The sequence below is a fragment of the Dermochelys coriacea genome, chromosome 7, assembly GCF_009764565.3.
Source record: "Dermochelys coriacea isolate rDerCor1 chromosome 7, rDerCor1.pri.v4, whole genome shotgun sequence".
Classification (NCBI taxonomy): Eukaryota; Metazoa; Chordata; order Testudines; family Dermochelyidae; genus Dermochelys; species Dermochelys coriacea.
In genome coordinates, this window is record NC_050074.1 from 111,802,859 (window position 1) to 111,818,001 (window position 15,143).

Genomic DNA, 15,143 nt, shown 5'->3' on the forward strand with positions numbered 1-15,143 from the left:
CGGTTTTGCCTTGTGTTATTAAAACGGAACCCCTAGATACTGAACCTGGCCCTTGTTGCTGCCAACTCTGATGGGCAGAAGGGTTACATACGTATACAGGCAGAATCTAGAGACATTGCAGTAGGGTCTATCTTCAACTGCCCCAATCTTGAGTTGAGTAGGCCAGTGTCATAAGAAGGGAAGACCATGGTGTAACAAATTCCCTTAGATGGGATGTACATTCCAGTAAAATTAGAGTGGGTCTATCCTTTCTCATGCCCTGAGGAGGCCATTGAAAGAGGTGGGGATGCAGATGAGAGATGCAGACAGGCTGTGGTGAAAGGGGACTAGAATGTTAGGGAAAAAATTGGTAGTTAGGGAATTGGTGATTGTGAGAACCATTCTGTGACGTGAATTACGGAGACATCTAGATAAACTTCTAATGCGTTCTGGAGAGGAGCCTGCACTCACAAAACATACTCACATGAAAGGGCTCCAAAGCAAAACTTGGGCTTGTACAGTAAATAAAACCAAAATAACTAAATCAGTTGTAATTCACACCTTTAGCTATTTTAGTTTAAATCTGAGTGTGGACCCTCCTATTTCAGAATACTTCAAACTAACAATTTCACTTGTTACTATATTAAGTTATTTTGAAACAGAGCACCCTTATTATGAAATAGGAGTGTCCACAGGCAGACTTGAACCGAAATAACTAAAGGTGTTAATTATAACCAAGTTTTTTCCCCCCAGTTCTATCTACCATGTAGCTAACCCTTCAGATGTTTAGGGGAAAGGTTTACAGCAGAGTCAGAAATTCTTTGTGTATATAAGAAATAGGAAATCTTCACTCTGCACTATAATGATGACAATTTAAAGTTAACATTTTAAGCTATTTTTCTGCTGTTCATTTTAGCCAAAACATCCAGCTACTCTGTCCCTGAAAAAAACATATGATCCCTAGTATTTAAGGTAGCATATTATACTATGTAAACAATATAGTGCTCCCTGTCTGAATAACGGCTAAAGTAATGACAGAATAAATCCCAATTCACTTGTATAATGTTTTGCAGGCTCTCACTGAAATTAAGAGAAGCACAGAAGCTCAGTCTTAATAATTCAGACACTGAATTAACTGACCTATTTCCAGCAATATCCACTGAAAATTGGTTGCAAGGATTTGCTGCTTTAAAGTACAGCTAACCTTTCCGAGAACGCATGCTATAACTTAGAACTGTATTTTTTTAAAGAAACAATTATCAAAAACTCTATTTGGTTTGCCATTATACTTTGCTGACCTGCTTAGAACTACATTAAAGGCTTTAAAGGTCTCACTCTAACCTGTGAGACGCATGGTTATAAACGTTTTCTGGCAAAAGGTTATGGTCAGGCTGTCCCCTAGAAACGAATCATTGTGGAAATGCTTGTCAAAAACATTTCAATTGTTGTTATGCCATTTTTGGACTTTCGAGTATTTTTCTCCCTACCCCTGGTATAATCAAGTGAAGCTTTATGACACCTGGTTACTTTTACTGCAAGCTTTTGGGTGCCCCAAACATTTTTTCTTCTGAGAGTGAGGGCTAATAAGAGGTGCATTATTATGGGATTTAACATGGGTATCTTTAGAATGTCAGGAAAGCCATTAGACAGCTAGATGTTGATGGCAGATACTATTGGTGGCAGGTATTGTCTATACACTCTGATGTCGCCTACCACAGTTCAATGAAAGTAAGGGCTAGTTTTGACATCTTTAGTTGATCTAACAAAAAGAGAAGATCTGCCAAGCACAATAAAAGCTGGATAATGACCAGGCTAAATAACAACTTGTTTTATCTGTCCTTTCTGAGCTACTATTCAGTTTGCAGTTGACAGCCCTGAAGGCAATCCAGTGTTAGCTCCCTGATCAATGGGAAGACAAGCTGGCCACAGTGTTACAAACCTAATTATTTCTCCAGAAATTTGTCTGTAACTAAAAGGCATCTGACAAATAATCTTTCCCATCCCTGGAGCTTAGAGGAATCCGGTCATTACATGCAAACTTTGTTAATATAGACTGTTTTCTCTTAAAATTGTTGCCCTTTATCTGGCTTTGCAACAAACACTGCCCTCCAGGCATGTTAGGAGGTTCACATTAATATATGTAAAGCCATTATATAGTTTGCATTACAACAAATATAAAGAATGGCCACTTTCATGTATAAACAGTAAGCCACATTATCGCATGCATTAGTTATATATTGGGGCACTCTTTGCGTACACTGTGAGACACCGAGCCAAACTGGGTGCTGGGCAGGCTGGAGAAGGGAAGCAGTAGTTTCTCTTCCTTCAGTATGTGAACTTCAGAGGCAAGTGCTGCACTAGGCCATGTGATTGCAATTCTCAGGAGGGAATGTTAGACAGAGGGTCTTCACTCCAAGTATACCTAGGGACCCCAAGACTGTAGCAGAGCCTGAGGTCCGTTCAAACTTTGGAGCCTTAAAACACCTGGGGATGCACAGTCCGGACTTCTTTTCACAGCAATCTGGTGGCCACCCTGCATGGAGAGCCTGCCAAATCTGTAAGAGTAGACACAGTGCTGAGCAATATCCAAAAAATGGAGAGGAGACTTGAAATTAAACTTACTGTAAGTAACTGGTCTTGTTTAAATTTTGTCATTATCTAAAAGCTTAGCTAATAGCCAACTCCCAGTTTAGCTTCTTAAGTAAGATTAATTTACGAGCTGCCTTTGAAAATCCCTTCCTACAACCATAAATCTCCACCACTTGAGTTAGACATACGTACAGATTCACAAAGGTATTTAGGCTCCTAACTTCTACAAACTCAATGGAAGTTAGGAGCCTAAATGTCTTTGCAGATTTGGGGCTAAGTCCATTAGCTGCCAGCTTTAACAGACTCATTAATCCCTTATATGACCAACCTCTAGAAATGGTAGAATGTAACACGCTAGTCCCCCGACTCTGATATAATACATGTTGGTCTTGGCTGTTGCTGTAAGGATTGGATGGGCTTTCTGGATGTTATAATTCTTAAGCTTCCCTATTTGTTACTTTTATGCCACATCAGATGTTTTGGGATCAGAGTTTTGATGCAGGGACTTTATTTTGCTTGTGGCACACCACCAAATGAAAATTTATTGCTAGTAGTTATTAAAACACACACAAAAGAGAAAAGGTCAAAAATTTACAATGAAGAAGGTCAAGCAACTTTTCATTTTAAACAAATTCCTTCTGGCCTCTCTCTGTGTTTGCATTTTAAAGTATAAAAACCCTGTTCTTTACAGTTTCTCAGATAGTGTCTCCTCTCCTTGGTGGGAAAAAAGAGAAGTCACTTTTACTTGGTAGATCTCAGGTCCTCAGAGTCTATTGTTAAAGTCTAATCCTGTCTCTTCTGAAGACAAAACAAGACAAATGAGTTTTTGTGGGGGGGGGGAAGAATGGCAAAAAAGATAAGAAAATGCACTTCCTGTCTCTAGGTTGTAGTAATTTCTGTTGCTGGACAATCTCAGCCCCAGCATATGATGCAAGACCTTATTAGCCACCCTGGGATATAAACTATGCACCCTTGGCTTGGGAAAATATTTAGCTAGGTGGTGGTTGTTTTTCATCTGGCCAGTTTATGGGAAGCAAGGCCAGGACTAGTTTTTAGCTGCCCAAACTGGTTACAGGAAAGTGTTGCAAGGTTAGATTTGTCCTAAATGGCTATGTTGGACTCTTATTAGATGGAAACGAGGTGAGAGGAAACACACAGGGACAGGGGGGTAGCATGAACCTTTGGTTCACATCTCAGCAGTCAATGATGGCGCTGATTCTGTCTGGTCAGAATATCTTTCTGTAAAATCCTGGTCCTGCTGGGTTGTTGGGATGGTACCAACCATGTGCGTGAGGCTAATGCTAATGATGGCCATGCTCCAATTTTCCTGCCACTTTGGGATGATGTGGAAATTGTCAAGTGCTTCTAAGAAGAAATATCCAAAAAGGGCAGCACACTTGCTCCCTCAAATACTCCATTAAACCCAGATTTCTGATGATACATATATGGGGCCTTTCCTTTCCTCTTCAGAAGATTCTAATCTGTTGTAGCAATCTGTAACTTCACTAGAAGTCTTGAAAACCTGTAACTAGCAGTTCTTTTAGTTCAAATTAGCTCACTTGACAAGTTTTTACTCTGCCTCATGATTCCTTTCAACAGTAGTTTTCCATAACACGTTTGTTGATTAAAATAACCCACCTTCCCTCTATCATGCTGTGGTGGGGCAGGATAAGGGAAGTAAGAGCGAGCTCCTGGCTGGCTGCTCAGACTAGCATGTTGAGGCCCTGAGGTAAGGGTGAAGGAGGTGCTAGGGCCACAGAGAAGTGGCCCAGGAAAATAGGCTGAGCGGTTGGAGGGGACGCAGCAAGTGGTTGCTATCTACAGGGTCCCTGGTCCAGGACACGGAGTAGGGGGCAGGCTCGGGTCCCCTTCTCCCCCACCCTACTCTTTGCCACTGGGGAAGTGGCTAAACAGTAGACTGCAGTCACCACTGAAAGAAGTGGCTGGACAGGGATTACAGAGATATCTCCCGGAATGGGGGAGTACCAAGTGTGGCACAGCTGGAGGGCTGTGGCACTGAAGAGGACATTGCAGTCCTTGGAGGGATGTGGATCCAGGAGCAGAAGAGGTGACAGGCAGAGCACCACCAGAGCAAGGTGCACTGGCTACCAGAGCTAATTCCCATATTGGCCACAAGTAGGCGATGGAGTGGCGAGTCCCACCCCATCACACATTCACTTTAAACAAGTTAAAATTCCAGCCCAGGATTCAACATAACACTGTAAGTATGGAACTAAGTAATCTTATAAAATAAAAGGCCCAATTCAGCCCTTGTGTAAGAGGGTGTAACACCACTGAAGTCAATGGCTCCTTTTCTCTAACACTGTTATAACAGGTTTGGTTCTGTTTGTGTAGAAAGGATCAAATCATGTTATCATGATCTCTTCATAAAGATCAGGGTGTGACATGGTTATAATACTTTATAGTCTCCTTTATATATGTGTGGTATTGTGATGGAAGGACTATCAAGTTATAACATAATTCCCTAATACAGCTGCTTTATCTAATGTAGATGGGCCCAGGAAGGCAGCTGACAGCAGTGTTCTCAAAAAAAAAAAAATCTCCATTCACTGTGATCTGTGAATCCATACTAGCATCCTGTAATCAACTATCATCCTGGATTAAATCCATTGTAAAATTAATGGTGAAAAACAAACCAGCTGTATGGGGCAAGTGGGCTTTGCAGGCTGTTGGACACTGTGATTGTTCCAACTGTGTTAGCATTAGAGCAACACCTGTGCCGAATACTATTCCGCTGATACAGTAGCCTTAGAGATACTAATAGAATAATTATGGTATAAGAGCACAAAGATGCATTCAGAGCATGAGGAAAATCAAACGGCTGTAATGCGGCAACAAAGACGCTAGACTAGCTTTGAGATGAAAAGCTTTTGTGGCTCTTAATTTATTTTACTAGCATAAATAAAGTTTTCTTTAGCCCTCTATGAAATGTGCGAACTGTAAACACAAAGAAATGTACACTGCTAGGTAAAGAGGCATAGTCACACTATGTAAAGTACAAGACATTCAATAAAAGGTCTTGATTAAGTGTCTGTGTATAGTTTATAATGCAATACACTTATTTTAAAAGCACAGTATACTTAAATATAAATGTGAGACTTGATATACAAGAGACTGAAGACAGCTTCTCTTGGGGGCCTGGAACAAAGTTGGCACTGGGTGCCCCCTCATGGCCCCAACTATTCCTCAGTAACCCATAAAAGGCTTTTCTCTATTCAGTAATAACCCTCCTTATGATCTGGTTTTATGGCCATAAAGTTCAAAATAAACACAAAAACATCTCTTTTCCCCCGTACCCCCCCAGCATTAAGCTGGGCACAGTCCCTTCCTCCTGAGGTGCTGTCTGAAAACACCCCAGTGTCTCAGTTTTCCCTGCAGCAGGCTTACTCCCAGGCCTTCCTAGCAGGAGCATCTCCCCTGATCTCAGGGTGTCCTCTGCAGGAGCCTCTCACTCTCTGTATTGGACCTGGGTGTGGGAAGAAAGGTGGCTCTCAGTCACCTTTCTACTCCCTTGGTCCTTGGCCCAGCTGGATCTATGGGCTGCTCTAAATTACATTAGCTAGAGTTGTCCTGAAGGGACCAGTCTACCAGCAGGGAATCACTGGAATGCAGTGTGCTCTGGCTCCACCCCTAGCCATGCCTCTGACCTATGCAGAAATGTCTCCTATGCCTGGAGTAGAGATTAGATGACACAGAGGTGGCCACATTGGCTTTACTCACCCAGGGATTTACTCCTGGATGCTCCATTAGAGGATGGAGTTGGGGCCAGGATCAGGCCATAATACTGTGATGGCCCAAGCCTTCATTCACACACACAATCCCATTAACTTCAAAGTATAAGAGTTTGTGGGACTGGGTCCTAAAATGTTGCTAGTAACAATGATAAGGACATTTTAAAAATCCATGTTTTAATGGTGTCCTTTTGAATGTCCTTATGTCGTTTACAATTACATTTCTCTGGAATATCCATTCTAGAGTAGAGTGAATAAATACAAACAAACAGAGCTAGTTGAATTGAAATTCATAACTCATAAAAATGAGATGTGTGTCCTAGGAGGATTGTGAAATATCCTCTGTTGAATCAAATGTGACTATAATTTCTTAGGTAAGTACATATATTACTATAAACATTATAATCAAGAAGTCTTTAGCCAATGCATTTTTCATGTACTCACTTTTCTTCAGCTAAACCTGTTTCCATTTTTTGCATCTTGGTTTCAATGTGGGGAGGTTTTTTCTGACTTTTGGATTTTGAAATCTTCATGTGAATTCTAAGTACACTTTTTTAAAAAATGGAAAACTCTGTCTAGGAATATAAATTGCACTGCTGTGCTTAGTCACAAATGGACAAAGGCAATGAGATTTTACAATAAACTGGAAACGTCTGTGTTTTGTTGTGTTAATAAATGTTCCAGTGATGCTCTTAAAGACAATAAATTACTGGTAATGGAACACTATCCTCAGCACGTAGAAGTCATTTTCCACTTCCAGACATTCTCAGATTAGGTTTAAATTGCTATTAGAAAATCCTAAACATGTTTATTTGAAGAAAATCTCTGTAATGGTTATGAGTAATCCACAGTAGCTGTTTAGGGTACAGTTAACTAGAGGTTTCCTGGGGAAGGTAGTTTACAGAATAGGAAGGGAGCTCAGCTACATCATATCCTTGGTCTTAGCAAAGGGAATGGCACAGTGAGATTTCAGCATCCTGTAATTTTTTTACAGCTGGCTGGCTGTATTGCTCAGCTGAAGAGGAAATGTACTGTCAGCCTGAATAGAAAAGAGAATCAGGCATCTGCATTTATAACACAGATGTAAGACTTGATCTCAAGGCAGTGCCCGGCGGCTGCAAACGTCAGAGAATATGCCCTGCTAACACTTATCCATAGAAAGCACTTTTATCTCCTCCCTTTTATGGTTATTGAAATGGCAACCAAAGTAGGAGGAAAGAGAGACCAAGGAAACTAGGAAATTAAAACTGGAGGAAATAATGGAAACTTAGGCTCTGATACTCATGTGCTTAACGTTTAACATATAAGTAGTCCCATTGACTCGAGTGAGACTATGCATGTATGCCCAGTTAAGGAGCATACATGTTTTGTTGAACTGGGTCCTAAAACAAATTTGTCCTGACTCTGAAAATACTTTACTACTGGAGATAGTAATATTATGAGTAATCCCATTGGCTACCGTGAGCAATCTATTGAAGTCAATGAGACTATTTATACATGATGATAAGCCCTATACCCAGTAGTGTTTTCAGCATGGGACCCACACATATAGGACATTTGGGGGCCAAATTCTGAAGCCCTTACTTATCCTTTCTTACTCTCATTGAAGTCAGAGATTTAAAATTGAGAAAGGAATTCAGAATTTGGCCATCTGGTGTTTATGGTGATTTTTGGGGCGGCGGGGAAGTTGTTTTAATGAGTTTATTACAAGCTATCAAGATTTTCTTAGGGCAATGACACTTTATCTTTCAATACATTTTATTAGTGTCTAACTTTGATAATGAAAAACAAATGTGGAAGGAAAAAAAACATAAATGTTAATTTTTAACTAAACCTCTTAGGTTGACAGGAATGAAGCCATGAGCAAACTATGTAAGGATTGCACAGGGATTAATTAACTTTATATTCTGTGGGGAATATATCTGATTGAGCTGAGAGTGTGCTAGATTTTTCCAGCATTTATTTTATACAAATCAAGGCCCCAGTCATTCAATGAAGCCCACACAGGTGGACCCTTCTCCTGTACAAAGCTCGTTGCATGATTGGGGCCCAAGTGGATACCTACCTGTTTGCAGAACCAGAAATTTGGATCAGATTTTATTCCAGGTATCCAGTATGAAACTGCATATTCTTTCAGCATTAATCTTAAAATATGCTATGTTCCTTCTCTGATTTTTGTCTTATATGAACTACACTGAGCCAAATTAAAATTGGTTTAAGTGGCTTTTACTCCATTAACTTCAGTGGGGTTTACCCACTCCCACCAAGGTTGTCTTTTCCCAACATGATAGAGAAAATAGGGGTTAAAATATCATGCTAAGGTAACAGGAATTTGCTCTGTTACTTTCTGTTCTCTATCAGTGTATTGAGCTTTTACAGTGGTGAGTGATATACATTTTCTTGTTTGGTGGCATGATGTGGCATGCAATTTTTCACACCTTGTGCAGCAGCCCATGATAGCTAGAAAGTCAGTGAATAGAAACAATAGCAACCCTGTGTTTCATTGCTTGTGTTATTGCACAGGCAAAGCTGCCTTCACTTGGAATAAACAAGAAATAGATGTTGCATCAGATGAAGTGAGCTGTAGCTCACGAAAGCTTATGCTCTAATAAATTTGTTAGTCTCTAAGGTGCCACAAGTACTCCTTTTCTTTTTGCGAATACTACCTGTATAGCCCTGAGGATGTCACATGGGCCGCAGTTCTGTGATGATTGGGCTGCAGGTTGAGAACCACTGGTCTAGCTGCTTTGAAAATCCCATTAGAAAGCTACTCTGCTTCTTTAGGTGCCTAAATACTTCTAAAAGTCAGCCCCTGAATTCTATAACTGCCCTTCCCTACTCAGAAACTTGCATTTTAGTTACTGTTCTGTTGAAATGGCTGCCATCAGGTGGTTCTTTGATCCAAAGACAATCCATAGACATAGCCAAAGTCAAGCAGGTTTTTCAGATTTAAAAGAGAAATTAAACCCCTTTAATGTAGAAAAGACACTTACAAACAATAGAGGGACTGCCCAAGGCACATGGCAGGTTAGAGTTAAGCCATGTGGGTTGAGAGATTTCCCTGATTGCAAATACTGGGGCTAGGATATTGGTTTTGCAGCCTGTGTGAGTTAGAGGAGAATGCCAGAAGAAATCCTTTAGAAGCAGTTGTGAGCATGATCCTGAGACAGAGCTTCTTGGGCACAGAGCTCATTGGAGTGGCATATCTGGGGATTTCTGAACAAGGAAACTGCCTGCCATTTGTTTCTATGGTGTTCAGGAAAACAAGACTTTCTGGACTTTTTTTTTTTTTTTTTAAAATAAACAAGATTATACTAAAGAATACAGCTGGATCATACAGTCAATTTCTCACCCTAATGGAAACAACCCTGCAAGGCCTTGAATACGGCTAATCACTTGGGCCAAACAGGTAACATTAATTTGCATAGGGCCCCGCAAAGCTTAAAGGCTGCCCTGAATCTAAATCTTTAAAGGTCTTCCTCCTCCATCCTTAAAGGTGCTTGGTTTTCTAAACTAGAGTTCTAAAGTAGAGGTTTTTTAATGTAACAAAATGCAATGTGATTGATGGGACCATAGAAACCTTTAAATTCAAAATATGTGGCTTGCCAAATGCTATATTTTAAAGGCCTGTAGTTTATCCATCTACTTTATGAAGTGATTAAGAACTTCTTGGATCATTCTCAAAAGATTCAGGTTAGATTTTCTGTCATGAAATGTTTATTGACTTAAACTTGATTGAGCAACCCACAAGAACACAAACTTTCCTGGGGCTATTGGGACTAGCTGGTGAGTTGGGTTTTCTCTGGAGGAATCAAAAGGAGTTTTCAATGGATGGCAACAAAGATATTAAACCTCTATTATGACTTTATTTCTTTTCAAAAAAGCGGGGAAAATATTTTCCTTGTTACGTAATCCTGTTTTTTTTAATACATTCTAACTGAACAAAAGTACCTTAGTTTAGAAAAACTGAATCAGACACTTGTCAACACTTTTGAGCCACATCCTCATCTGATATAAATCAGTACAGCTCCACTGATTTAAATGTCAGTTCACAGCAGCGGAAGCGTTGGCTCATTATAACTTAGTAAATCAATATCCTGTTAAAATTTGAGAGGTTATGGGTAATGGATTTGGTATTTTTCTTTTAATACTGAGATCCAAGTGCACACTTAATATACAAATGCACTTGGTCTGATCAGGCTTTTTACAATACCTTTAGTGTTCTGAAATCAAAGATAATGTAAAAGTTGGTCTAGACCAGGAGTCAGCAAATTTTTTGGCCCAAGGGCCACATCGGGGTGCAAAACTGTATGGAGGGCCGGGTAGGGAAGGCTGTACCTCCGCAAACAGCCTGGCCCCGGCCCTTTATCCAGCCCCCCTCCCACTTCTTGCCCCCTGACTGCCCCCCCTCAGAACCCCCACCCCCTGACTGCCCCCCCCGCTCCTTGTCCCCTGACTGCCCCAACCCCTATCCATACCCCTGCCCCCTGACAGGCCCCCCCAGGACTCCCATGCTTATCCAACCCCCATCCCCAATCCCCTGACTGCCCCCTGGGACCTCCTGCCCCTTATCCAACCCCCCGGCCCCCTTACCATGCCACTCAGAGCCTGACAGCCATGCTGCTTGGTCACCTTGCCATGCTGCCCTGCAGGAGCACACAACTCCACTACCCAGAGCGCTGGCTGCACAGCGGCCTGGCTATGGGGGAAGGGGAACAGCAGGGGACGGGCCAGGGGCTAGCAGTCCTGCAGGCCGTATGTAGCCTGCGGACTGTAGTTTGCCCACCTCTGGTCTAGACTCTAGCAATAGCACACTTTAGCATTGTGTTACCTTTTGTTGAAAAGCAAACACTAATGCGTTTTGGCAGGCCCAACCTGAAGACAAGTGGCATCAGCTGTGTTCAATGTAGTTTCCTGGCATTATGCCCTTTAGATTCCTTATTAGGACTTTGGAGCACCTGAAGGGACGGCCAAGAAATAAGCAGTCGCAGTTTTAACACTGAGTCCTATGTATTGTAGGAGCAGACTTTGCAGTTTAAAGGTCAGTATTGGGTGATGTGTCAGAAATACCAACATGGTCAATAAAGCTAATAGTTCAGTAGGGACACAGCAGTAGACAGGCAACTGGTAACTGCTGAGAGTCTGGGGGTGGGGGAAGGGAACAATTTAAAGGTTATGGTAGTATGCAGCAGGTTTCAAGGCAGGTACTCAAGAGACAAAGGAGTTTTGATTTCTAGTAAGAAAAGGAGTACTTGTCGCACCTTAGAGACTAACAAATTTGTTTGAGCATAAGCTTTCATGAGCTACAGCTCACTTCATCGCATCCAATGAAGTGAGTTGTAGCTCATGAAAGCTTATGCTCAAATAAATTTGTTAATCTCTAAGGTGCCACAAGTACTCCTTTTCTTTTTGCGAATACAGGCTAACACGGCTGCTACTCTGAAACTTGATTGCTAGAGTTACTTTTGATGGCATGCCTCCCCCACCCCCAGCCATCCCCCCATCACCCCTGGGCCTACTATCTCCCCCGACCCCCCACATTGCCCCTGGCCACCACTGCCTCCCTGGGTTCCACACCCCACCCCTGATGCCCCCTGGCTCTCCTGTCTCCCCCCTCCATTGCCCTTACTCCTTGAGCTCCCTTCTGCACACTCCAATCAGGCTACTTCAGACATGTACTGGAGCAGGTAACTGCAGCTGCTGGCAAGGAGGGGATGGGAGTCAGCAGGCTTCCCCGTGCCCCCTCTAGCAGAGAGCTATGCTGCCAGCCCGATGTCGCTTCCCTGCTCTGGGTGTCGCTAGTGGGGCTCAGCGGAAGTGTTAGCTGCTGTTGCCTTTCCCATGTACATCCGTTCCACGGGGCTCGGTTGGACTCCCACCTTGGCAGAAATCTGGGGGGGCACATAGGTGCTGATTCCATGGGTGCTCCGGGCTCAAGCACCCGCCAAAAAAATAAGGGGTGCTCAGCCCTTGCATGGCCAGATTAATCTTTGGTGGGCCCTGGTGCCCAGACCATGGCTCCATTCCCCATTCAGCCTCTTCCCCCCTGAGGCCATGCCTGTCACTCTGCCCCGAGGCTCTGCCCCTGCTTGGCCTCTTCACCTGAGGCCCCGACCGGGGGGGGGGGGGGGAGAAGGGGGAGGGACAGAGAGGAACACTCACTGGCAAAAACAAAAGTCAGCACCTGTAGGGGCATGTGACCCCCATGTGCCCCTGCCCCACGGCATCACCTATGGCAGTAGAGTATCTTTGCCTTCTTAGGCTTTGATTCAGCAAAGCACTTAAGCATATGCATAACTTTAAGAATATGAGTAGACCAGTGGCTGTGCTCACATGTCCTCAAAATTTACAGATGTGCTTGCGGTCTTTGCTGAAATGGAGAAATATTATTTAGTTATAAATGGCTTCACCCATGTCCATTGCTTTGTATCTTAGTGTTATTTTGTCATTCAGTTACCTGTTCTGTAGAGACATTCAAATTTCCCATGTTTTTCCTGCAGGAAGTGTTGGTCAGAATCATATCTGCAAAGCATTATGAGAGCTTCAGATGATACAGCAGAAGAAGTAAAAGATATGAGTTTCCAGCCCTTCAGTGATGCTTAGTTAAGTTATATTAACCTTAATTTTGAGGGAAGCACATTCAGGTCCTAATGACTGAGGTATAATAGGTATTTATTTTGTGATTTCCTTGTCTTCATTTTACAGAGGTTTGTTTCTTTGCTTCATTCAGTAAAGCAAATTATATGAAAAACATTTTCATAACTTCTCTCCGTGCAACCTTCAGGTCTTTCTTTGGCCTTTATGGTCCCCATTCTGCAAATATTTACACGTGCTTAATTTTTAGCACATAAGTAGTCCCATTGACTTTAGTGGAATTAATGAAATGCTTAAAGTTAACCATATGCATAAGAACTTGCAGGACTGGGGCCTATATTTATTCCCTTTTTTTAATAAAGAGAATTGTTAGATTAAAGAAAGGGCTTTGTGCTTTTGGAAATGGTCATGTTCAATATGAGTGAAATTCCTGCCGCTGCAGAGATCTCACACAAAAACAATTCAGACTTATGACCCTTTTTGAGGAGTAACGCAGGACTTATAGGAAGTATACACTTGTTCAGTCCCTATACACAAGGATGGATTCCACTATTTAGGAACCCATCTAATACATGAGTCTGTTCTTGTCCATTATTTAGTTACCTGTCAGGGTGAAAACCAAGCTTGTTAAAATTAAAAGCTGTTTTTGTATCTTCATTTTTTCTTTCCTTCTCTTTCTGCACCTTTTTCATCTAAGCTGTCTGTTGAAAGCAGGCAAGTTATAACTAGCCATAACAGTAATTATAACTAATTATATGTAGACCACCTGGAGTAAGGAAGGAGGAAAACTGATGAAGAAACTAATTGGTTTCCATGCAGTGTTTTTCAAATAACTCTTCCTGGCAGTATTATTAAAAATGCTTCTTGTGAAATGTAGGCTGTTTTAAATAGTATGTTCTGAACAATCCCATTCTGAAGAAGTGTATAATCAAAAATGTGAATCTCCTATACTCCCAAAATGTTAACAGAACAGAGTTATCAATGAAATTAAAACTGGAAGCTGTATCAGATTTAAGTCCCAAAATTAGAGACCACTTCTGAAAACATAAGTCTCAGTGACCATAGATTCCTTCTTCCTTTAATTCTCCAAACTACTTCCATCTATTTGCCAATCAAACTAAATTGTTCCATTAATTCTCAGTTTGTAACCCAACAGCAAATACTGTGTGATTCCTTTATTTTCCTGGGCAATGTTTCCTAATGGTTAAAGCAAGAGACCCAGCATCTTTTCCTTTATTTTTCCCCCTTACAATGTGATGTATTGCTAAAGCTATTAGGAAGTAGATAGTGGGTAATACCAACAGTATTAATATCCCCGACTAGATCTTCCATAGATTTCAATGGACATTGGATCAGGCCTTAGATAAATAGTAGGATTTTTCCCACCACTTTGTTATTGTAGGGGAGGTCAGATCTTTCCAAAGTACTTAGCATTAAATGCCAGTATGTCAGATACAACCCCCCCGCCGCCCCCAGGCATCTAGCTGTAGTGAAATAATGACATTTTGTTGGTGCTGCAAGCACTCAGCCTTTGGTCTAGTGCTTTACCATGCTCCTGAGAAATGTGGCTGTCTCAGGATAGCAGCATACACTGCTGTCAACCCTGACATGTGTATCTGCTATTTTGGGGACTCTTCTCTTTTTTTCAGATATGATAAATACTTCCCACTGGATCCCATATAATTTCAGATAGAGATGGGGGCCTGTGATGAGGTATCTGCTCCACACAAGCCCTGAGTGGGTTAATGTGGGCTAGAAGGGGCCAATTAACCTTACATACTGCACCTGGAGGGAAGCACTAATGGCAGATGAAGCCAGCTGGGGTGGTACCTGGAGTAGTGGGTGGGTATTTGGTCCCCATACCAGTCATAGGCACAGTGGCACCTGAGCTGGAGTTAGAACAGAAGAAATGGTATATGGACAGCTTGTCCAGCGGGACTTCGTTACCTCAGAATGGGGGGACTATATAGTGACCTGCCTGGAGGAATACACTGAGTCACAGAGGGATGGGCCACAACACAAGCAACTGATAGAAGGGAGCAGCAGATGGGGTGAGAGCTAAGTCCCAGATCCAGCCAAAAGGAGACGCACTTGTGGTGAGTGGACCCCTTCACAGGACCCAAATTGAAATCCCATAATCAAACCACATGAGCTTTGGTTGAAATCCAAAACCCAGAGCTAGTTATTTACAAATAGCCCTTATTTTTAGAGTGGGCTGAAAATCCCTGG

General features: G+C 42.1%; 1 long non-coding RNA gene across 1 annotated transcript; it reads right to left on the reverse strand.

Moving 5' to 3' along the window:
- Positions 1–653: 653 nt before the first annotated feature.
- Positions 654–13,622, reverse strand: LOC119859227. The gene is made up of 3 exons (XR_005294148.2): positions 13,518–13,622; positions 12,778–12,842; positions 654–2,534 (listed from the first exon to the last, which is right to left on the reverse strand). It is a non-coding gene; the product is annotated as an uncharacterized LOC119859227 (long non-coding RNA).
- Between the last annotated feature and the right edge of the window lie 1,521 nt (positions 13,623–15,143).